This window comes from Sus scrofa, chromosome 2 (genome assembly GCF_054392235.1).
Source record: "Sus scrofa isolate SSC_HxYL_T2T_F1_AM1 chromosome 2, Sscrofa_HxYL_maternal_Yorkshire_Landrace_v2.0, whole genome shotgun sequence".
Taxonomy (NCBI): Eukaryota; Metazoa; Chordata; class Mammalia; order Artiodactyla; family Suidae; genus Sus; species Sus scrofa.
The window spans coordinates 124,285,887-124,311,427 of record NC_139384.1 but is presented as its reverse complement, the minus strand read 5'-3'; the positions used below and the strand labels follow the sequence as shown (position 1 = coordinate 124,311,427).

At 38.5% G+C, this 25,541-nt stretch overlaps 1 protein-coding gene across 13 annotated transcripts in view; it reads right to left on the bottom strand.

The window, feature by feature from the left end:
• FER (FER tyrosine kinase) overlaps window positions 1-23,348 on the bottom strand; it is a 440,923-nt gene extending 417,575 nt beyond the window's left edge. For 7 of the 13 annotated variants that reach the window (XR_014838489.1, XR_014838492.1, XR_014838493.1 and 4 more), the window contains exons 1-2: window positions 23,297-23,348; window positions 716-858 (exon numbers count right to left, since the gene is read on the bottom strand). The gene's annotated coding sequence lies outside the window, so the exon portion shown is untranslated. Of the gene's footprint in view, window positions 1-715; window positions 859-3,909; window positions 4,127-22,778 lie in introns of those variants that run through there. The other 6 variants (XR_014838490.1, XM_021084604.2, XM_085014205.1 and 3 more) reach the window with 4 other exon arrangements.
• Window positions 23,349-25,541: the final 2,193 nt, after the last annotated feature.

Genomic DNA, 25,541 nt, shown 5'->3' with positions numbered 1-25,541 from the left:
CCGGATCCTCAACCCACTGAGCAAGGGCAGAGACCAAACCCGCAACCTCATGGTTCCTAGTCGGATCCGTTAACCACTGCGCCACGACGGGAACTCCTATTTTGTCAGTTTTTTAACCTGTCCCTATCTCCAGGAAACAAATTATAAAAATGGGATACCCACTGTATTCATCATTATATCGCCAGTTTCAGGCAATTCTCTGAGCCTTAACAGAAGTCTATTAGCATGTATCAAATGAATAAAAGATATAATAAGTGAATATAGGACTATTAGATAATGGAGTACTAATGCCATTGTAGAACTATAGAAACCAGTAGGAGAAGCAAGTGTTTGGGAAGAAAAATAAGGTATATTGACTCTGGTACCAGGCTAGCTGAAAATATGGGACTGGTAGGCACACAGGCTGGGAAAGAAAAATACACGGGGCTGTGAAGGTATTTGAAAAAAAATGGAATAGAATTCAGTAGGGTAAATGCCAAGCAAAAAATAAATAGCAAATATGAAATGATTGTAGCCTCCCTAAATTGGAGAATAATCTAACATAATGAATACTATAAAATTAAGTCAACGCTGTTTCATAGTCTCGGGGGGGGAGGAATATGCATATATATATATGTGTGTGTGTGTGTGTGTGTATATATATATATATACATACACATACGCACACATTTTTTTTTTTTTTAGTAATTTACTAAGAAGAGTAAAAGAATCCTACCTTACTACTATTCATTGCTGGTCATATCTTAGCTAAAGTAGCAGGTCCACGTTGAAGGATGACACATTAGAGATGAAGACACTTGAGAAAATGTGCAGTGAAGTCTCACAGGAATGCTCATAGGTCTAGGCAGAAGACACGAGCTGCAAGAAAAAATTCAAGGAGTCAGAACTGTATGCTAGAGAGTTAAAAAAAAAAAAAAAAAGGATACATGGAATGTCAGGAGGATTTTCCTACTGGAAATCAACTTGGGCAGTTATCAAGTTCACCACATTAGAAATTAGAACACTATACTTACCCAGCCTGTCCACCCCCTGCTAACTCTCTTCCCTTTCTCTCCACAACTTTCCCAATGAGTAATGCATTTTATCTTCTCCCTAACCTATTTCCTCAGTTTTAAAGAAGTAATTGATGTTTTTCTCCACTTACACATCATGAAACTAACTTCGTTTGAAACACAACAGAAGCAGCAAAATTTTAAATACTTCATATGTAATATGTGGAGATATTATTACAGCCCAAAGAAATAATTAACTATGTAAGGGAAAACTTTGTCAAAGGCTGGGAAGGTTTGGGAAGGATTCTCCCGGCAAACAGCTACTGTCTAACATGATTTAGTATGCCAAAGCATGGCCCTTGCATTGGCTTTTCTCTCAATCCTTGAACCAGGAGGATTTCTAAGATGTTCCTTGGTCACTGGCTCTCTTCTTTATCACTGATGTTGAAATGTGCGGTTTACAGCCCTGCCACAGTTTCTCCTTTTTTTGTCTCATGCCCTTTCATTTCTAAGCCTGACTTCTTGGTTTATAATCAGCTCCCCTCTTCTTTCAAGCGCCTCTTTTTCTGTTTGCCTGTTCTGCTTCCTATCACTTCCCCTGCTTCCTTGAGTTTTACACAAATCAGAGGACATTTTATAGATGTTACCAATAAATAAGATTACTCCTTTCCTTCTGGTCGGGAAACTGACCAAACAGTGTTTCTAGAATATCTTCCAAGTCTCCTATTCTTCTAAGCTTTTGATCGATTTACACAGGTGTTCCTTTTTTGCCCCCAGACAAGCATTTTATTCTCTTCTGGATTTGGCCAGGTTCCCAATGCTAGAATGGGTTGGAAGCCTCATCTACACATAATGAAAGTGTTATTACATCCTTGTCCTTTCACTAATCTGTGATGTGATTGAGGAGAGGGATTATTATCTTAATATAGCCAGCATCCTACACAATACCTGGAACAATATAGCCACCAAACAAGAGACTACTGAAAGAATGAAATTCCAAGGTGAATTACAGCTTTCTCTAATGTGTACACTTTGGTGTAAAGCAAGACTTTGATGAGAGCTGTTATAGTAAATGATAAAATTCATGCTTCATATTTAAATTCATAATATTTAAACATGAAAACTTTAAACATGACTTTTGCATTGCTTTCAATACAGCATCTTCAATTAAACCCCCAAGATTATAATAAAGAGTATTACTTACAAAGGTTTCCAAGGAATAAAATGTAGTGAATGTGTTCCTAAGTGTAAACATAATATATATTGTCTAATTCCACTCCAAAGACAGACCCCAAAATTAATGGACAATAGGTTTAATTTAAATGTTTTTAGCCTCTTCTATCAGTAAAAGAACTTGAGCGTTGCCTAGAATTCCATTTTCTGGCCTCTCTCAGTGATAGAGAAACAGTTATTTTCAAAGACCTAAGAACAAGAAAGAACAGCTATTCAAGAGGCATTTCATACCCAACATTGAGCAGTGTCAAATGTCTTGCTTAAGGAAACCAGTCACAGCACCCAGGTGTTACTTACACATCACTCTCTAACATAAGTCTTTTTTATAAGTTTTATTTTTCAATTTAAAAAATAGTATTTTTTAGAGTTCCCGTCGTGGCGCTGCGGTTAATGAATCCAACTAGGAACCATGAGGTTGCGGGTTCAATCCCTGCCCTTGCTCAGCGGATTAACGATCCGGCGTTGCCGTGAGCTGTGGTGTAGGCTGCAGACGCGGCTTGGATCCCACGTTGCTGTGGCTCTGGCCTAGGCTGGCAGCTACAGCTCCGATTAGACCCCTAGCCTGGGAACCTCCATAGGCCGCGGGAGCAGCCCAAGAAATGGCAAAAAGCCAAAAAAAAAAAAAAAAAAAAAAAAAAATAGTATTTTTCCCACTCAATACTGAAATAGTTGGAATTAAAAATCAGCAACAACTTTCTTGATAATGTCTCTAAACGGAACAACTCTTTGTTCAAGCTACTACAACCCAGGGATAAAGCTGAGATTCCTTGTATTACTTCAAAGGTATTATCCCTATTAGAGCTCAGCAAAGGTTTCTATAGGCAAGTGAAAATATATAATGACTGCTTTCTAAAGCAATTTATTCATCCCCACCAACCTGTTCAACTACACAGGCTACCATCTCTAACTCACACCCATAGCCAAATACAGCTCCTATTCCCTGAATGTGTTTCTCTTTATGACAAGGCCTAGGCAGAGACATAGAGGTGCCCAGGGTGCAAAATTCATACAGACACTCACTTTCAGGGTCCTGCAAGTAAAGTAACATCTTACACTTCGTGTCCCAGGCATCCCTCTTGCTTCACCTTAGTCTTGGCCCTACCTTTACTTCTCCTGCCTCTTTAATAAGTAGCATCCCAATTCTGAGAGACCAAAATCTAATTCTGATAAACCAAATATCTAAGCAATTAATTTAAACTTAATTTTACATCCCTTCAAAATCATGTTTCCAAAGACAATTTGTTTATGATGTGATGTTAGGTAAAAAAATAGATAAGGCAGGAATGCCTACATACAGTAAGACTCTAAGCTTTAAAAAAATGAGAGTGAGCTGCATGTGCATATAAGTGATAGACCTGTGTTGGTTTTCACTCCCTTTTTTTTTAGTAGCAGCATCTCAACTGCCTTCTGCTGAACTATGTTCCTATTACTGCCAATCATTAACTTGGGTGGCACTAAACAATCCCCTCCCCCAAGTTCCGGGAAAAAGCACAAAGTTGCTGGAATAGGTCCATGTAGAATGGCATCCAGGCCTGGATAATCAGCATATTCCCTGCCCTCAAGCAATAGCTCAGGAATGAGCATGTGACCCAAATGGATCAATAAGACTCAGTTCCAAAATTTTTGCAGGAAAAATTAGAAAGAGAACTTTCAGCTGAGGTTGCTAAACTGAAAGAACACCTACTTGACAGTGAGCCAGCCCAAAGAAGCACCAAGGGATCAGAAGAAAAATGAAGAAAACTTTGAAAATATTTTGTCTCTAGATCTCATCATAACTGAGTTCAGGTGAGTTCAGGCATACACAGATGTAGCTGCTGGAAATTAGAATTACTGTTGGGAAATCATTCGCTCTGGATTTCTCAAGTTCCTGCACAGTTATAGCCTTGTAAACAAACGATCCTAAAGGGTGGGGGAAAAAATATAATTGTAATGTATACATGTAAGGATAACCTGACCCCCTTGCTGTACAGTGGGAAAATAAAAAAAATAAATTAAATTAAATTTAAAAAAAACACCAAAAAAAAAAACCAAAAAACAAAAAAACAAACAATCCTACAAGGATATTTGTATAACAGACAGACTTACAAACTGAAAATAGTGTGTCCCTAAAGAGAGAAACCTCCAATGAGTGTTGGAGAAATAAAGCCCTTTCCTTCCCTTCCCTCGAAGACATTTACTTATATATATATTTTTAAACATAGTTTTTATGTTAATTTCTGTTTTTTACTTATACTGACTTACATTCTAGACTAATAAACCTGAAAACTTCTATCTCTCTCCCCTGGAGTGTTTCAGCCTTAACAGTTACATGAGGCAATAAACTATTTCTTCTTCATTCATTCATTCATTCAGCAAATGTATTTGCTAAGAGGCTACTAAGTTATGTGTCATGCACTTTCCTACACACACACAAAATGCACAAAAATCCTGCCCTCGAGGAGATTATATTCTTGAGAGAGGAAACAATACAAAATAAGTAAGTAAAATACACAGTGCTAAGTGGTGATAAGGGACATAAAAAAGGAAAAGCAGGAAAAAGATAAGGATTATAATGAAGAAAAAGGCTGGAAAAGGTAATAAATATGGGAGAGAGAGGAGATTTCAGATTTATGTTAGGTAATCAAAGACCTTCGGAGGAAGGATATTTGAGCAAGGACCTAGAAGAGGTAAGGAAGTGTGTCACGTGGGTATCTGGAGAAGAGAATTCAGGCCGGGGGAACAGATAGGTGCAAAATACCTCTTTCAAAAAGACCAAGAAGAACTGCAAGGAGTTGGCAGTGGAGACAAGAACAAAATCTGAGTTCAAGAGTTCCCTGGTGGCCTAGCAGTTAAGGATCTGGCATTGTTTCTGCTGTAGTTCGGATCACTACTGTGGCACAGGTTCAATCCCCGGTCTGGAAACTTACGTATGCCATGGGCACAGGCAAAAAAAAAAAAAAAAAAAAAAAAAAAAAAAAAAAATTAGCAAAAATGCTGAGCTCAAAGAAAGATCCTTAATATGGGAAAGAGAGCAGGACTGCTTGTACTCTGAGTCACATGGGAAGCCACTGAAAGATTCTGAGAAAGAAGTGATGTGATCTCTTACTCTTCAAAAAAGAATAACAACATTAATATTCTGGGACTAATATTCTGAGAGTAGCAGTAGTAGCAGGGAGACTTGCTACAAGTTATGTAGGAGAGAGAAGGTGGGGTTGAACCAGAGTGACCCAAGTAGAGGTGGTAAGAACTGGTCAGGTTTCAGATATATTTTGAAGCCAAGAGAATATACTGGAATATATTGTGGGGGAAGTCAAAGGAAAAGAGTCAAGGATAACACTGAGATTTGAGCATAAACAAAAATGGAGGTGCCACTTACAGAAAAAGGAGGGAATGATTTTTTCATTGGATTTCTATCAGTGACATGCAAAAGAATACTGACAAATAAAGAAATTTATGCTGGAAATTAGCTATTACAAATGACAGCCCTAAAGTGGTGAACTGATGGAATCAATAATAGAAAATGAAAGGTGAAAGGTCAGCAATCCTTACTAAGCAAAATATATGGTAAATGTCCATCTCTTGCAAATGAGACTTATTGCCTACTAAGGGTGGAAGTGTAGAGTTCTTCAAAAATTGTTAGGATGTTGGTATATTGCCTAACATGTAGCAGCCTTCCTTCAAAAAAGAAGCACACTTTGAGCGAAGCCAGTTTTGTTTTGTTTTGTTTTGTTTTGTTTTAGGGCTGCACATGCAGCATATGGAGGTTCCTAGGCTAGGAGTCGAATCAGAGCAGCAGCCTCTGGCCTACACCACAGCCACAGCAGTGGGGGATCCGAGCCAAGTCTGTCACCTACACCACAGCTCATGGCAATGCCGGACCCAAACCCACTAAGTGGAGTGAGGGATCAAACCTTCGTCCTCATGGATGCTAGTCAGATTCGTTTCTGCTGAGCCATGATGGGAATTCCTGAAGTCTTAATAAAAGGAAAATCTTTTCTGTATGTCACTACAAATCCAAAGTGGCTAATAATCTTGCAATTTACATCAATGAAAATCAAGTGTCCCTAAACTAAAATTCAAGTCTTTAACCACACAAAGCAAAACGTGGGCAAAGCCTAGAGCACCAGGCTCTTCCCCAAGCATCCTTGCAAAAAGATATTTAGAGCCTGAAAACAGGGACACATTAGCTGTGCGTTGTTACCTCAAGAAGTTGCTCTGAATAGCCTAGAGACAGGCTAAAAGGAAGATTAAGAAGGCTAGGATCTGCTTGGTTTCAAACCTCAGTTTACTGACATTGTGAGCTTGAAGATTCTATGTTGTGGGACGCTATCCTGTACAGTGTAGGATGAGCATTCTTGGGCACTACCTACTACATGCCAATAACACCTGCCTACTCACCTTACAACTCCCCATTGTGACAATAATAACGTCCAGACATTGCCAAGCATCCACTGAGATTAAAAATGCTCCCTGTTGGAAAACCACTCACTAGGTTTGGATGGCACATGGTGAAAGACATATCAGGCAACAGTTTGATTTGAGGACCAGGATTTAGGCTTTGAGTACTTGGGAGAAGTTGACCAAATACAAGTAAATCAAAAATGTACTAAGTTTATAAGAAAGCTGTACTGGAGTTCCTGTCATGGCTCAGTGGTTAATGAATCCGACTAGGAACCATGAGGTTGCGGGTTCAAGCCCTGGCCTTGCTCAGTGGGTTAAGGATCTGGCACTGCTGTGAGCTGTGGTGTAGGTCACAGACTCGGCTTGGATCCTGTGTTGCTGTGGCTGTGGTGCAGGCTGGTGGCTACAGCTCCAATTCAACCCCTAGCCTGGGAACCTGCATATGCCGCAGGAGTGGCCCAAGAAATCACAAAAAGACAAAAAAAAAAAAAAAAAAGAAGAAAGAAAGAAAGCTGTACTGTCTAAGAAGCACCCAACAAAGATTCGTTACTTCTCAACCCTTAAGATGTTTCCCTAGACCCAACCTCTCATCAATAGCCAAAGTGCTACTGAGGCCATGCCCAGTTCCCAGTAAGGGAATTCTTCTCAATATCCAACTTGGCTGTGACCATGAGGAAAAACAACAAAGTTCTTCCACAAGAGACAGCCACACTGGCTACCAAACATCCTATTCCACTCACAAAGCAAAGTCCCTGCTATCCCTGTCCAGTGAAATGTATATATATCATTGACTGGAAAATCTCTGCAGGTTATTTCCCCTTTTTCTCTTTTCTAATTAAAAGTTTTTGTTGCCCTTATGCAATTTTCCTTTTTCAAGGAACACTGGCTTTGTTACAATTAGTTATATTTATCATTTATTTGACCAAAAGTTCTTTCACTCTGAGGCTCTCTTTTCAAACAGTACTGAGCGAAATTACCCGGAGATACCAGACTTAAAGTTAGATGCAGTAATTAAACAAGTCTTCGAGTTCCTTTCATGACTCAGTGGCTAATGAACCTGACTCGTATCCATGAGGATGCGGGTTCAATCCCTGGCCCCTCCCAGTGGGTTAAGGATCCAGACTTCCCATGAACTGTGTGTGGTGTGTCCCAAACGTGGCTCAGATCCTGCGTTGCTGTGACTGTGGTGTAGGCCAGCAGCTAGAACTCTGATTCGACCCCTAGCTTGGGAATCTCCATATGCCATAGGTGTGGCCCTAAAAAAAGTCTTTGAGTTGTCTTCTTCTGTTGGGGGTCCAGTGGTAAGTGCATTGGAAGTTTTAAGTGAAAGACTGCATTATGTTAGGTGAGGGCATTTTTTTCAAGGGTGTACATGAAAGAGGGGGACATGGATGCACACTGGGAGGATTACAGTGAATATCTTTTTGTTCTGCTTGCCCAGCATCTGCTTGTCCACGCACCCTGATTCTCAATCCTCATAGTTCAGATCACCTGGCTGAACACAGTCCAGCAGTTAACAACTACTCCACATATGGCTTATCATCCTATGCTCCACTCCCCTCCACCCACAACAGCATCAAATCTGGAAAAATGACCCCTAAGATGGAAAAATGACTCATCTCATTCAATGAAATGTAATCTAGGGCTTTTGCTAAAACTATGAGTAGGAGAAGCTCTTTTCGTGTTGGGCTTGCTAAACTGAAAGAATGTAAGCCTGAAGCCATTGGGAGGCTCCATATGGAGAAAATCTACCTGAAAGCATATCTAACACAAGAAAGAAAAAGCCACTGCATTTGCTGGGGCCACTATTTGAGCCCTTGAATCCATCTGTGCCTGAAGAGAGCATACTCCTGTTCATTCCAATACCCTAAGATAATGTGAGTAGGGTTTTGGTCTCACAGAACTGAAAGGTATTTAAAAATCTAGTATCATTACCAGTTATCAAACTCATGTTAGTTTTCAGACCAAAAAAAAAAGAAGATGTAAGAACTAAATTATTTCCCAAAATTCTTACAGCTAATTAACAGTAGCACAAATGCAACTCTAAGTGGGTCTGGCTCTGATATTCATGCTCTCCACTACATCATTCTCTCTCTCTCTCTCTCTCTCTCTATATATATATATATCTCCCTTTCTCTCTCAAGATTCTCTGAGCTTTAAAACTATCTGTAGCCATAAGGTGAGGCCCTACATGAAGTTAATATTTTACTAACATTTAGTGAATGACCAAAAAAGGAAGAATCTTATGCTTTCCGGCTCTCTGTCCCATTCCTGCAAAAATAGCTTTCCTCTTGTATAACACAGGACACCTCTGCATTTTTACAATGTAATCTAACTTAAGGACGTGTCTATTTCCTTATCATCGTCATCCTTTTTCAAAAACCATGATATCACTGTATATAATAGAAAGTGTCTCTAAGCTAAGGCACTTCAATCATAGAATGCCAGTTTCAGTCACAGGGTAAATCAGGCTCCAAAATACTAATAGGACATCCGAGCCTTAGATAGAAGCCATCACCACGGACTAGCTACATTTTTATTATAATTATTTGTGAAACTCAGAAAAGGACACCCATAAGTGGGAATACCATTGTTTATGTTAGTATTTTAAGATATTTGTCAGAATGAAATTAATTTCTAGAAAGTAGTAGCTTTTTATAAACAGTTAAATCTTTTTCAAATATGCTAAGTATGCAAGAGAATGGAATGGGATAGAATTTATGAATATAAGACTCCTAACATTTTCAAGAAATCTAAAAACCATGAGAATTTTTGACAGCTAGAACATTTAATAACATTTTACAAGTCAACTTTTGTTTCACTAGAAGGTGTGGTAGATTGATTTACATCCAGACTCAGTGGATTCAACATTCCATTTTTTAACCTATTGAAAAATGTCAATTTTCTGGCTAAGATCTACCACTTCATTACGCCCCTACTCTTTCTTTACTTCTAGCAGCTGCATTTCCTTTTCAGGAAAATTTTTGATAACAATTTATCATTTGACAGAAGTTATTAATAGGATAACTTCAAACAGAGAACAAAGACAAGGTGAGATGTGGGCATTGGGCAGGTAGCTGGGGTCATGTATATTTTAGGGGCTTACTTCCAATAAAAGGAATTCATTTCAGCCAAGCTTCAAATATTTCAACATAGATTTTTTGAAGTCATTCCCAGGTAGTTGAAACTGCTATTAAATCCAGGACTGCTAATGGTTTACTATATCTAGACTTTTATCATATTATTTATTTAAGGTTTAGCATATAAAAAACCTAATTCAAATCCCAGGTATCACTTTATAGCTATGTCTCTTTGAGTAAAACATATGACCTAAGATTGGTTCAGGATCACAAAAAGAAAATACAAGCTATCCAATCCATAGGGTTGCGATGAAAGTCAAAACAAATGTACAAAAATGCCTAGCACTTTTTAGCAGGCACAAAACAAATGTCAATGCCCCTCCCCCATAACAATATCTGAATCCACATAATTTACTCACAAACTTTTACTGACAGAAGCTGCTTCTTCATTGAGGTTAAAATGTTGAGGAGGGGATAAAACAGATCCTCTAGACAGAAAATGAGTAAGGCAACAAAGATTCTATATAACACAAGAGAAAAGTTAGACTTTATTGACATTTTCAGGACCTTACATCCAAAAAAATCAGAATATACATTCTTCTCAAGGGTACATGGAACATTCTCAAAGATTGACCATATACTGGGGTACTAACCTCAACAAGTTTAAGAGTAGAAAAATTATTTCAAGTATCTACTCTGACCACAATGGCATGAAACCAGAAATCAACCACAGGAAAAGAAATGAGAAAAAACTAACTACATGGAGACTGAACAACATGCTACTAAAAAACCAATGGGTCAATGAGGAAATCAAGAAGAAAATTAAAAAATACCTCGAGACAAATGATAATGAAGACACAACCATTCAAAATCTATGGGATGCCACAAAAACAGTGCTTATAGGGAAATTCATAGCAATACAGGCCATTCTCAAAAAAGAAAAACCACAAATCGACAAATTAACCCACACCTAAATGAGGTAGAAAAAAGAATAAACAAAATCTAAAGTCAGCAGAAGGAAGGAAATCATAAAGATCAGAAAGGAAATCAATAAAATAGAGATTAAAAAAACAATAGAAAAAATCAATAAAACCAAGAGTTGGTTCTTTGAAAAGGTAAACAAAATTATCAAATCTCTGGCCAGATTTTACCAGGAAGAAGAGAGAAAAAACCCAAATAAACAAAATAAGAAATTGAAAAAAAGAAATCACAATGGATAATGTAGAAATACAAAAAAAACCATAAGAGAATACTATGAACACCCGCATGCCAACAAATTTGAAAACCTAGAATACACGGACAACTTTAGAGAGACTTAAAGCCTGCCAAAACCAAATCAAGAAGAAACAGATCAACTGAGCAGACCGATCACTAGAAATGAAATTGAATATGTAATAAAACACTCCTTACAGGAGTTCCCGTCGTGGCACAGTGGTTAACAAATCTGACTAGGAACCATGAGGTCATGGGTTCGATCCCAAGCCTTGCTCAGTGGGTTAAGGATCCAGCATTGCCGTGAGGTGTGGTGTAGGTTGCAGATGTGGCTCAGATCCCACACTGCTGTGGCTCTGGTGTAGGCCCCTAGCCTGGGAATCTCCATATGCCGTGGGATCAGCCCTAGAAAAGGCAAAAAGACAAAAAGACCAAAAAAAAAAAAAAAAAAAAAAAAAAAAAAACCACTCCTTACAAATAAAAGTCCAGGACCAGATGGCTTCACAAGTGAATTCTACCAAACATACAAAGAGGAACTTACACCTATGCTTCTTAAACTTTTCCAAAAGGGTAAAGAAGAAGGAACACTCCCAAAGATATTCTATGAAGCCACCATCACCCAAGTACCAAAACCAAAGACACTACCTAAAAAGAAAATTATAGGCTAATATCTTTCATGAATATAGACTAAAAAATTCTCAAAAGTTTAGCCAACTGAATCCAAAAACATATCAAAAAAGATCATACACCATAACCAAGTGGGATTCATCCCAGGTTCACAAGGATGGTTTGACATATGCAAATCAAGCACCATCATACACCACATTAACAAAAAGAAAAGTCAAAAACCACATAATCATCTCAATAGATGCAGAAAAAGCATTTGACAAAGTCCAACATCCACTCATGATAAAAACTCTTACCAAAGTGGGTATACAGGGAACATACCTCAATAAAAGCCATTAAAGACAAACCCACAGCAAATATAATACTCAATGGAGAAAAGCCGAAAGCCTTCCCACTAAAATCTGCAATAAGACAAGGATGCCCACTCTCACCACTGTTATTCAATATAGTACTGGAAGTCCTAGCCACAGCAATCAGAGAAACAAAAGAAATAAAAGGTATCCAAATTGGAAGAGAAGAGGTAAAATTGTCACTCTATGTAGATGACATAATACTACATATAGAAAACCCAAAGGACTCAACCCAAAAACTGCTTGAACTGATCAACAAATTCAGCAAAGTAGCAGGATATAAGATTAACCTTCAGAAATTTGTCATTTCTGTATACTTACAATGAAATATTAGAAAAGGAATACAAAAATACAGTATCATTTAAGATCACACCCAAAAAAAATTAAATACCTGGGAATAAACCTGACCAAGGAGGTATATGCTGAGAACTATAAAACATAAATCAAGGAAATAAAACAGGATGCAAAGAAATGGAAAGATATTCCATGCTCCCAGGTGGGAAAAATTAATATCATAAAAATGGCCATACTGCCCAAAACAATCTACAGATTCAATGCAATCCCTACCAAATTACCCAGGACTTTTTTCACAGAACTAGAACAATCCAAAAATTTGTATGGAAACACAAAAGACCCAGAATTGCCAAAGCAATTCTGAGGAACAAAAACCAAGCAGGAGGCAAAACTAGACAGCTGCATGTAAATCAATGAAACTGGAACACACCCTCACACTATGCACAAAAATAAACTCAAAATGGCTGAAAGACTTAAATATAAGACAAGACAACATTAAACTCCTAAAAGAGAACATAGGATAAACATTCTCTGACATCAACTTTACAAATTTTTTCTCCAGTCAGTCTTCCAAGGCAACAGAAATAAAAGCAAAAATAAACCAGTGGGACCTAATCAAACCGACAAGTTTTTGCACAAGAGAGGAAACCATTAAAAAAAAAAAAAAAAAAAGACCACTTACAGAAATGGGAGAAAATAGTTTCAAATGATGCAACTGACAAGGGCTCACTCTCTAAAATATACAAATAACTTATACAACTCAACAGCAAAAAACCCAACAACCCATTAAAAAATGGGCAAAAGACCTGAATAAACATTTCTCCAAAGGAGATATATAGATGGGCAACAAGCACATAAAAAAATGCTCAATATCACTGATGATTAGAGAAATGCAAATCAAAACTACCATGAGATACCACTTCACACCAGTCAGAATGGCCATCATTAGTAAGGCTCCAAATTACAAATGCTAGAGAGAGCGTGGAGAAAAAAGAACCCTCCTACACTGTTGGTGGGAATGTAAATTGGTACAATCACTATGGAAAACAGTATGGAGGTACCTCAGAAAACTAAATATAGAGCTACCATATGACCCAGCAATCCCACTCTTGGACACATATCCAGACAAAACTTTACTTGAAAAAGACATATGCACCATGTTCACTGCAGCACTACTCAACGATAGCCAAGACATGGAAACAATCTAAATGTCCATCGACAGATGAATGAGTAAAAAGATGTAGTACATATACAGGATGGACTATTACTTAGTCATAAAAAAGAAAATAAGAAAAAATTTTTAAAAAAATTGGAGTTCCCGTCATGGCACAGTGGAAACGAATCTGACTGGGAAGCATGAGGTTACAGGTTTGGTTCATCCCTCGACTCACTCAGTGGGTTAAGTACCTGGCATTGCCATGAGCTATGATGTAGGTCACAGATGTGGCTTGGATCTGATGTTGCTGTGGCTGTGCCATAGGTCGACAGCTGTAGCTCCAACTGGACCCCTAGCCTTGGAACCTCCATATGTCACCACTGTGGCTCTAAAAACAAACAAAAAAAAGAAATCAAATAATGCCATTTGTAGCAACATGGATGGAAATAGAGACTCTCGCACTAAGTGAAGTAACTCAGAAAGAGAAAGACAAATACCATATGATATCCCTTATATCTGGACTCTAACATATAGCACAAATGAAGCTTTCCACAGAAAAGAAACTCATGGACTTGGAAAACAGACTTGCGGTTGCCAAGGGGGAGGGGGAGAGAGTGGGAAGGACTGGGAATCTGGGGTTAATAGATGCAAACTATTGCCTTCGGAATGGACAAGCAATGAGATCCTGCTGTACAGCACTGGCAACTATATCTAGTCACTTATGATGGAGCATAGTGGAGGATAATATGAGAAGAATGTATATATGTATGTGTGACTCAGTCTCTTTGCTGTATAGTAGAAAACTGACAGAACACTATAAACCAGCTCTAATGGAAAAATATCATTTAAAAGCAAACAAAAAAAGGTCAATGCAGAAATAAATTATAAAACAATATATTATATATATATGTATATATATACACGCACACACATAGCTTCCTTCTTTGTAAAAAGTTCTATTGCATATAAACCCAGATGAAGATTCTTATAATGTGTCCAACATAATTATTTATAAATAATCAGGATAATGATCTACCAAGTTATTTATTATTAAAAATTTTCTAAGACAACTGCATTGTTCATTTCCCTTTAATTACCCTAGTATTCCAATGTATTCAGTATAGAGAAAGTAAAGAGGCCAGATAAAGTGATAGGGCTTAGCCAGAAAATGTAAATTTGAGAAATTTAAAATGCATAAGAAATGTGACAGTGACTGGATCAGCATCATTAGAAAGTCCATCATACATCTCTAAACTGAGACAAACAAAAAGCTAATGACTAAAAATGTCTCCTTTGTGCCTACTAAAGCAAAGTTTCTAAACATCAGTGAAAGCTGAAATGCTGGTTAACCTGTATAAGAAGGTATATAGAAAGCATGTGATTCTAAGGAAAATATAATTCAAGAAAAAGTCTGAACACAGTATAAACATTCTTATGAAGTAAGAGGTAGTGGGGCTGCTAGGGTGGCTACTGACCCATTTGTTACCAAAACTGAATATTGGTGTAAGAGTCAAATGTACTTTCCTTTGCAGACTGTGAAATTAACAAAAAGCTCCAACAACTAAAGGGAGAAGCTTAGGAAATCCTCCCAAGCCAAAGACATTCAGAGAGCAAAAAGACACAAACTCCTGAAGTGTTCAACTCCTGTCAAACATTACCAAGAAACAGCAACAAGCATTACAGTGACTAAGAACTAACTCAATTTTGTGACTGTGCAGCAGGCTTTGTGATTAAGCCAGAAATACTTTTTGTTCTACAAACTTCAGGACAAAAGAGCCAAGAAGAAATGCATGTATACTAATGATGTAATGCAAAACCATCTGCCCTTCATTTAGAGGCAAAAAATTGTTTAACAACTTTGATGACTAGAGTCCTTTTTATAGGATGATTAAGGGTCTGAGGGGGTCACTTCAACTTTTCAATTAAATCTGACTTTAAGTTGTGGAGGTAGTTAAATCCTAGATCCACAAAGATTTCAAGAAATACCCCTTGCTAATGCCAAGGATCTAATGAACATAGTTTTTCTAAATCTTCACCTCTAACTGTATACAGACTACTTGCATGTAGGATGAACCATTTTAAGAGGAATCTTATTCACAGAAATGCATTTTTTTTTTTTTTTTGCTTTACAGGGCAGCTCCCACGGCATATGGAGGTTCCCAGGCTAGGGGTACAATTGGAGCTATAGCTGCCGGCCTAGACCACTGCTAAAGCAACGCCAGATCCAAGCTGCGTCTGCAACCTACACCACAGCTCATGGCAACGCCGGATCCTTACCCCACTGAGTGAGGCCAGGGATCGAACCCATGTCCTCATGGATCCTAGTTGGGTTCAATAACTGCTGAGCCATGAAGGGAATTCTGGAATGTAATTTTAAAGAAACTTTTCTGAATGAGTCAATGTAAAGAGCGTTTTTATATATACTAAACTCCTAGATTATACATATTCTATTTAAGAGTTTTCTCTTTTCCTAAAACCATTTGTTCCACATGGAAATAGTTTTTCTGCAAGTAAAATAATTTTTACTGGAAAGTTAACTTCAATTTCTCTACAATAATGTTATTTTATTTATAATAAAGACCACAGTGCTATTACTCAAACATTTTTAAATGTTCATCATCAATTACTCTGACTTAAAAATCCAAGAGTCTAGGGCTCCTATTGTGGCTCAGCGGAAATGAACCCAACTAGTATCCATGAGGATGTGGGCCCCACTCAGTGAGTTAAAGATCCGGCTTTCCCATAAGCTGTGGTGTAGGTTGCAGACATGGCTCAGATCTGGCGTTGCTGCGACTGTGATGCAGGCCGGCAGCTGCAGCTCCACTTCAACCCCTACCCTGAGGACTTCCATAAACTGCATCTGTGGCCCTAAAAGAAAAAAAAAAAAAAAAATGCACGAGTCTTCACTATAAATTGCATAAAATGAGTACAATAATCTTTTCTTCTATAGCATTACAAGATTGGTAAGAAAAAAGTGAAGAAGCGTTCATTTCAGGAAAATGGAGAAATAACCTGGGCCTCAACTATAGGACCACCACACACCTTAGTGTGTCTCAAGTATTTGTTACTAGTATACACATTTTTTTTGATGACTCCCTCTTCTCAATAAATCAGAGCTGATTAAAGGTTATCCCTATAATGGTGCTTTTTCTCAATCACTAGCATTCTAAGATGCTTCCTAGCATGGGAGGGAGTAAGATGGAATTACAGAGGGAACACTAGAAAACCAGAGAATATGTCTCACATGTAAATATCTTGGGGTGAGAAAAAATTCTGAGAATCACTGACTTAGATCACAAAATCTTTGTTTTACTGCTAGATCAGACAATAAGGACTATTTAGTTGAAATCCTAATTTTTCACTCGGTTCAGTGCTTGCTTCACAACACCCAATAATAGACAGGTCTGTGCATTTTAGCTCTAAGTGTGTTTTTTAAGAATTAGAACCTCATACTTATAGAACACATATTTTGAAACAAGGATATTTGTAAAATATCGCTGTCTAAAAAAAATTATATGTATATCAATAGGAGACAGAACACATTTAATTAACAGTTTTATATACTATTACATTTTATATACAGAACACATTTAATTAACAGTTTTATATACTATTACAGTTTTATATACTATTTATTACATTTGAAAATGAAGTTTAAGTTTTAAACAGAATATGTAAACATAGTTTAAAGTGGTGGGAACACTGGTTAGAGATCTAAGAAGGTAACATTTTGCTTTTTTGTACCACTTTTAAGCCAATAGTTGTGGTGGAAAAGAAAGGAATTTAGGGAAACCATCCAGCAACAGATGATAATCAAAGGTAAAAGAAAAATAATTTTGGAGTTCAGAAAAACTGGAAATATTTTGAGGTAAAAATCATTTAAGGTAAATTTCTGATTATCACTGATGAGATACAGTAACCCAAGAAATACTTTTTAAAAAAACTAATCTGACATATTTCTAATTATTTGATTTTTTACAAATGTAAATGTCATTCATTTAATGCACTTTTTTTTTTTTTTTTTTTTTTTTGTCTTTTTAGGGCCTCACCCACAGCATGTGGAAGTTCCCAGGCCCAGGGTCAAATCAGAGCTGTAGCCACCAGCCTATACCACAGCCACAGCAGTGCTGGATCCGAGCCTCATCTGTGACCTATACCACAGCTCACAGCAATACTGGATCCTTAACCCACGGAGCAAGGCCAGGGATTGAGCCTGTGTCCTTATGGATATAGTCAGGTTCATTACCACTGAGCCACATCAGGAACTCCTAATGCATATTATTTTAATTTCCTAAGTCTAAAGCCTAGGGACTTTTAGGATTGTAGAATAAAAGCAATAATACTAAAAGAGATAAAATGATAACTACAGTGCAAGGAACTGAATGTCAAAGTGGACCACTTACTAAATTAGGCATTTTACCTAGATTGTCTGATTTCTTCTTCCTAACAAATTTATGAGGAAATTTTATGATCCCCATTTTACAGATGAGGAAGCTATAATTTAAAGACATTAAGAAACTTGTCCAAGATCCCACAGAAGGAAACTCTAATTTCTGACTTAAATCCAGATTATCTGGTTCCAAAATAAATGAATCTTCTTTTTACTACACCCTGAAAAATTGCAAGAAACACATACACTGAAATTTTCAGTGTTTTAATTAAAACCTTCTTAAAAAGGAGACAATATTAAGCATAATTATCATGAGTGGTGATGAAGTACAGGCTAAAAATTAGTCATAGTTTGATAAGCATATATGAATATTTAAGAAATCATTCCAAATCATGACATTAGACTTTTTAAAAGCTGAATATGAAATATTCCCCCAAAAATAAAATCGGAAAATTTTTCTGGACAGGCACTAAGTAAACTTCATCTTACTAAGACAGTCTGAATTCCAAAGAAAAAACTTGTGAGGATCCATATTTTGTCAGTCATATAGCAGTTTCATATGGTTATGGGGACTATACTTATGCTCAAGAAAAAAGAAAAAGTGAGTAATTGCTTAGGTCTAATTCTTTTGTTCTGACTCTACTCTGTCTTCTATTGATTCTTTTTCATTTTTCTTCAGATCTTGCATCCCTCTTTTAATTTAGGGTAACTGAGTCCTAAGTTCAGGAACACCTCCAAGCTTTAGATCTAAGTGTTGACACACTCCAATGAAGACCATAAAATTGGAATGATTGCTAGAGTCTTACAGAAAAAACAAAAGTTCCAGTTATTTTCCAAAACATTAGCTATTATGGAATTTTTGATAACTTTTTTCTATATAGCTCTGTGCACTGATTTTAAAGCCTGTAACTTTTATAATAAAAATAAGAGAGGAAGAAAAAAGGAAAGCAGAAAGGCAGTGAGGAAAAAACTTGGAGCTTTGATTTAAAAATATCTGAACATCTTACTTTTTCCAAAGTTCCAAAACTGTGACCAGCTTGTTCTCTTTTATCTTTCAATAGCTTGGCATGATAAATTAACCATACGAAAACATGCCAAAGGCAAATGAGATATGGAAAAATACCAATGAGGCAATTCGTATAAATTCTGAAACACAGCTCAATTTTATTATTTAAGAAATTAGTTTCTGGGAGTTCCCTGGTGGTCTAGTGGTTAAGACCTGGTATTTTCACCACTGCAGGCCAGGTTCAATCCCTGGTCTGGGAACTGAGATCTCACAACAAGCCACTGCATGTCAGAGCAAAAAGAAAAAAAAAAAAAAGGAAATGGTTATTAAAGGAAAAAAGTATGATAGGCAAAATGAAATGGAAAAGCGAGATTCATATACTGAAGAGTAGAAGTGAAGAAAGTCTCATCAGTAAGTGGTGCTGCGAAAACTGGACAACTACATGTGAAAGAATGATATTAGAAAACTCTCTAACACCATACACAAAAATAAACTCAAAATACCTTAAAGACCTAAATGTTAGGGCAGATACCATAGGCACATTGTGCCTATGTTTTCTTCTAGATAAAACTCCTAGAAGAAAACATAGGCACAATGTTCTTTAACATAAATCACAGCAACGTCTTGTTTGATCCACCTGCTAGAATAATGACAAAAAAAAATAAAAATAAACCAATGGCACCAAATTAAACTCAAAAGCTTGTGCACAGCAAAGGAAACCATTAAAAAAAGACAACCCATAGAATAGGAGAAAATCTTTACAAACAATGCAACCATCAAGGGCTTAATCTCCAAAATATACAAACAATGCATACAACTCAACAACAAAAAACAAACAAACAACCCAGTCAAAAAATAGGCAGAAGACCTAAACAGGCATTTCTCCAATACATACAGTTAGCCAGTAGGCACATGAAAAAATACTCAACATCACTAATTATTAGAGAACTGCAAATCAAAACTACAATGAGGTACCACCTCACACCAGTCAGAAGGGCCATCATTAGTAAGTCTACAAATATAACAAATGCTAGAGAGGGTGTACAGAAAAACGGAACCCTCCTTCACTGTTGGTGGGAATGTAAATTGGTACAATCACTATGGAAAACAGCATGGAGGTTCCTCAGAAAACTAAATATAGAACTACCATATGACCCAGCAATCCCACTCTCAGGCATATACCCAGACAAAACTTCCATTTGAAAAGATACATGCACCCATATGTTCATTGCAGCACTATTCACAACAGCCAAGACATGAAAACAACCTAAATGTCCATCAACAGATGAATGATTAAGAAGCTGTGGTATATATATACAATGGAATATTACTCAACCATAAAAAAGAATAAAATAATGCCATCTGCAGCAACATGGATGCAACTAGAGATTCTCACACTGAGTGGAATAAATCAGAAAGAGCATATCACTTATATGTAGAATCCAAAATATGGCACAAATAACCCCAGATACAAAACAGAAACAGATCACAGACAGGTAGAGCAAACTTGGGGTTACCAGGGGGAAGGGGAGGAAATGGGAGGGACAGGGAGTTTGGGGTTATAGGTGCAAACTATTACATTTGAAATGGAGAAGCAATGGGGTCCTACTGTATAGCACAGGGAACTATGTCCAATGTCCTGAGGTAGAACATGATGAAAGATGGTATGAGAAAAAAAATGTGTATATATATATACACACACAAACATTGACTGGGTCACTATGCTGTACAGTAGAAATTGACATGACACTATAAATGAACTATTTTCTAATATAAATAAATATTTTTAAAAGACTGCAGGAATTTCTTAAGTATGGGAAAATTATAATATACATGTGTAAATTTATCCCATTTCTTATTCTTTTACCATAAGGTAAAATTCTGTATTAAAATTCTTTTAGCAACATCATAAAACAACACCCAAGATGGTTTTGTGTCCTATCAAAATTAACTTAAATCTCTCGAGATTACTTTGTTTTCCATGGAAGAGTTCTACTAAAGAGTTGCACATTTGTAAGCTTTCTTTTTCCATTACAAAAACATGTTCTTATTCCAAAATAACATACATAAGATTGATCCAATTTAATGTTACCAAAACAGAGCATAAATGATAGTCCCTTGACAGTGTCTTCCAAAGATGCTCATTTAAAAACCAAGTACAGGAGTTCCCATTGTGTCTCAGCTGTAATGAAGCTGACTAGTATCCATGAGAACACAGGTTCGATCCCTGGCCTCTCTCAGCGGGTAAAGGATCCAGCTCCACAGCAAGTTGCAGTGTAAGTCACAGATAAGGCATGGATCAAGTATTGCTGTAGCTGTGGTATAGGCTGGCAGCTGTAGCTCCAATTCAACCCATAGCATGGGAATTTCCATATGCCGAGGGTGAGGCCTTAAAAAAGCAAAAAAAAAAAAAAAAAAAATCAAGTACAAAACTATAATCTATTAACACAAGTCCAATTTTAAGACAAAACTTTTATTTGTATAACGAGTTATCAGATTTCGTTTTTTTCTGATTGCCAAAATGCAATTAATTCATTTAGCCCTTGATTTAAAAAGATGATGACTTTCTACTCACAGGACTGCTTTATAATAGTTTCATGTAATTAAATCAGTATAGTCTTTATAAACACTATTTCCATCTACAAAGAGAAATGAGTAATCCACAACATTTTGGTGTGATACACATATATTTATATAATACTGGTTTTCAAACTTGATAATTTCAGTTCCTCTGTTCCTGAGGATATATATACCATATAAAAGCCGTCTTGAAAATGTTACTGCTGTGTAAGTGGTGAGTACTCAGCACACAATCCAACTTTCCTGCATTGTTTGAAATTTTTCATAGTAAAATACTGGAGGAAAAAACTGCAAATGAGAAACATTCACAGACCAGAGTTATACATACATAACACTTTAAGATGAAAAGAATGTGTCGATCAAAAGCCTGAATCATTTCTTCAACTACTGATATCAACCTTTGAAATACGGCAGAAGCTGCATTAACTGGACCCTATATAATTTTACATAATAGGTATTTAATGCTGCCAACCACCAGTGTGTAAGAGAAACAGATCTTCACCAACTGTCTTTCATGAAAAAAACTAGAGAAAGGGTTTCCAAGTATGCCTATACACTCTCAATACATTTCCAATACTTCTGAAAGCATAGTTTTCTTGAGAGAACTAAGAGAAAAGATTTCCCGAATCACAAAACATACACTGAGCCTTCCTTTGTATTGAGTGACAAATGTGTGGCTCTTCACAAATATGTGTTCCTACAGCCCATGTAGCTACATACACCAGGACTACAACACTGCACAGTGAAATAATTACACTTTGCAACAGATTTTTTAAACTCCCGTTCCCATTCCATAGGTTGAAAAGTACTTTCTAGTCTTTAATTACTAAAATAGTTTTGGTCTATTCTTACTGATTTTTCTATTACAGTTTTTATATCGGTGACTCCATTTGAGAATTTTTTAAAACATTTTAAATTATCTTGAGAAAAAGAAAAAATGGCACTACACCTTTAAGTTATATCAAATTGATGAGTACTATGAATACACGCAGCTTCGTATGAATTAAAAAGATTAAGATTTTTTAACCATAAGGCAAACGAAAATGAAAGTACCAGCCTTAATAAATTATTAAACTCTGGACTGCACAGTACTATATATCAAAATCACAAATGCCCAAAAGTAAAAAGCAACAACTTCACAGTTAATTTGTGCAATGACGTACCACCCTATCAACACCGACCCAATTAGCGGGTTTCAGAAAGTTGATCCTAAAGTAGACTAAGGCAGAGAGCTGACCCGAAGGTGACTCCAAACACCTCCTCAACCCTAAATGGCAAAGAGGGAATAGAAATTGCCTCAGTTGCGCTAGCTTCAGACTTAATCTATCCCTCGAGGGTTACCCCTGGCCAGGACTGAAATATGATGGAAGGTGGAGGATAAAAGAGGTGGTGAAGCTGACATGAGAAGAACTGGGGGCGGACTGCGCCGGTCCAGGGAGACCGCAGGGCCCCAGCGGTAGGAAGGGGTGGGGCAATACCTAGGGGGTGTAGGTGGCCGCCCCAGCCGGAGAGCCCCGCCGAGTGAGAAGTGAGCGCGCCGAGAGAAAGGGGTGCAGGCGTGATGGGCGGTGCCCACAGTCCTCCCTGCAACGCCCCAAACCCCGCAGCCCCCAGACCCGGCGACGGGGCGGAGCCATCGCGCCCGCCTCTGCCCTCTCGCGCCGGCACCAGCCCCCTCAGCGTCTAGTCCCGGGTGGGTGGGAGGAGCGGGCCTCGCCCAGCCGGGTGGGCAGCCCGGCCCAAGCCCCAAACTGGAATGCGCCGCCGCGGGCGTAGGACGGAGGCAAGACCCCTAAGCCGGGGGCAGGAGGGGGGTGGCTGAGGGCGGAGAAAGAGCCCTCGGCGCAGCCGCCGCACCAGAGCTGAGCCCCAAGCGCCCCCCTGCGGGCAGGGAGTATTGCCCCGGTTCTCGGCTGGCCTTCCCTACTCTTCCCCCCCTTCCCCGGTGTTGCCCCGGGCAACAGCGCCTGTCGCCGGTGGCGCGAAACTCACCTACCTAGAACCTGACAAGCAGGAGCCCCTCAGACACGGGAGCCAGTCGCCACCCCGCGTCACGGGGGCGGCCGGAGCCAATGGGCGCCGCTGTCACGAGCCTCCGCGGCCAATCCCGCTGTACTCCGGTCTCTGGGCACCCTCGAGGTCTCAGCCAATGGGCACCAGCAGAAGGCGGGCGCTGCCTCCCGACCCCCAACCCCTCTTCCACCACCTCCCAGGAGGCGGGGCGCGGCAGATTGGCCGCGGCCGGAGATGGGTGGGACTCGGGCTCCGAGCCCGGTGGGCGCGCGCGGAGTAGAGGTTGCGGGCGTGGCGAAGGGAGGCGTGAAGTTGCGTCGGCTGCTGTCTAAGCCCGCTCCCCGCTTCGGCCCGGGTCCCGAGGTGCTTCTGTTGGCTCTGCTGTTCTGGTCCCTTAGCTCGCTCCTCTCTGGCTGGTGTCTACGCTGCCAGGATGGGAGTGAGGGCGGGATGCGGCCAAAGGCGGACAGCAGCGTCACAGGAAACTTTGGGAGTCTCGCCTGGCCGCGGCCACTTCCCGGCCGGGCCGGGGGGTGATAAGCTGGGGCCGCCTGGAAGGGACTACCCGGCGGGTCGGCAACCGGAAAGGAATTCGGAGGGTGGGGGTGGAGGCGTGATTAAAATGTTAAGTGTGCCCGGGGGGTTGCTTGGCGATCCCGGGTGCTGAAATTTCCAGGAATGGGCGCGGACCCTACAGCCCAAAATACCCAAAATACGCAGTTTTCACCCTCAGAATCTGTGGCTCTTTCTGTATATCTTACTTGCAGCTATTGTAACGTTGATTCCCTTGAACTAGTTTTCACCTTCCCCAGTGGACTCGGAGTGCCTTAAAGGCGAGAACTGTCTTTCTCGTTCCTATAATTCCCATTGCCTGAGACCCTCTTTTTAAAAAAAGTTAGACACTCAGTGTTGCAGTTGTGATGGAGGCGGTTAAAAACTTTACGGCAGGTCTTGTGAGTAGACCCCTGCAGTAGGTCCCTAACTCTTCCAGAGTCTAGAGTGTGTGAAGAACCGAAGCTGGTTTGCTCCTCCAGTGAGGGTTGTTCCTGAAGCGTCCTTGACCAAAAGAATTTAGTGGAAAATGAGAAATTCGAACTAAACGAAGATAACTAGGAGATCGGTAACAGTGTGATAGGTGTTATTAGTCACTATTCCAGGGTGTGTTTCTGTAGTCCATTCTTAAAGGCATTGTGTTGTACGGTGCACATTCTTTCTCTGGAGCAAATTCTAAGGTCAATCCTGTCTCCACCCTCCTTTTCCAAAACGGGTATTCAGTGGGGGCCAAAGAAAAGTGAATATTTTTTCTAAACAGAGTTATTTATTTTACTCTAGGTAACAGCCCTACATTTAGAAAAACAAATTTTAAATAGGACTTTTGTTTACTCTAAAGAAACTAAAACATGCTGTAAAGAAAATTTTTTTTCATTGTGTTATAGAAGTTTTAATTGTTTATTTGTATTTTTTAAGCCTAAAAGACGTTGTATTCTTATATTATTCTGCAGTTGAGATTACATTACAAAGGTTACAAATAACCAATTAGAAGCAAAACATAAAGACAATTTAAAAAAAAAAAGTTTCATTCTCCCTGTTGAAGACAAAAGAAGACATTTCCCTTTCTTAGAGCATTGGCCTTAGAAAACTGGTAATTGTTGAATACTTTTTCATCTCTTAAGTGTTATCAATTATTTTGAAGATCTATAGGTCTCTGTCAGTTTGTATTCTGTTAGCTTTACATCCCAGAAATGTCCCTCAAGGCTCTGGAAACTATCTCTTTGAAATGCAAAAGTCAAGAAAAAAAGCATCCATGAGTGGATAAAGAGGGTGTTGTGGTATACATATACAAAGAATGGGATATTATTTAGCCATGAAAAAAGAATGACATCTTGCCATTTCAACAACATGGATGGACTTTGAGGGAAGTATGCTAAGTGAAATAAGTCAAACAGAGAAAGACGAATCCCATATGCTCTTATATGTGGAATTTAAAAAAACTCTCATAGATGCAGGAACATAGGTGGCTGCCAGAGGCAGGGAGTGGGAGTGGGTGAAATGTGTGACGGTGGTCAAAAATATAAACTTCCAGTTATAAAATAAATGTCATAGAAATATAATACTATGACTGTAGTTAATAATACTGTATTGCATATTTGAAAATTGCCAAAAAAGCAGATTTAAAAAAAATTGTAGTATATATGGTGATTGATGTTAACTTGAATTATTATAGTGAT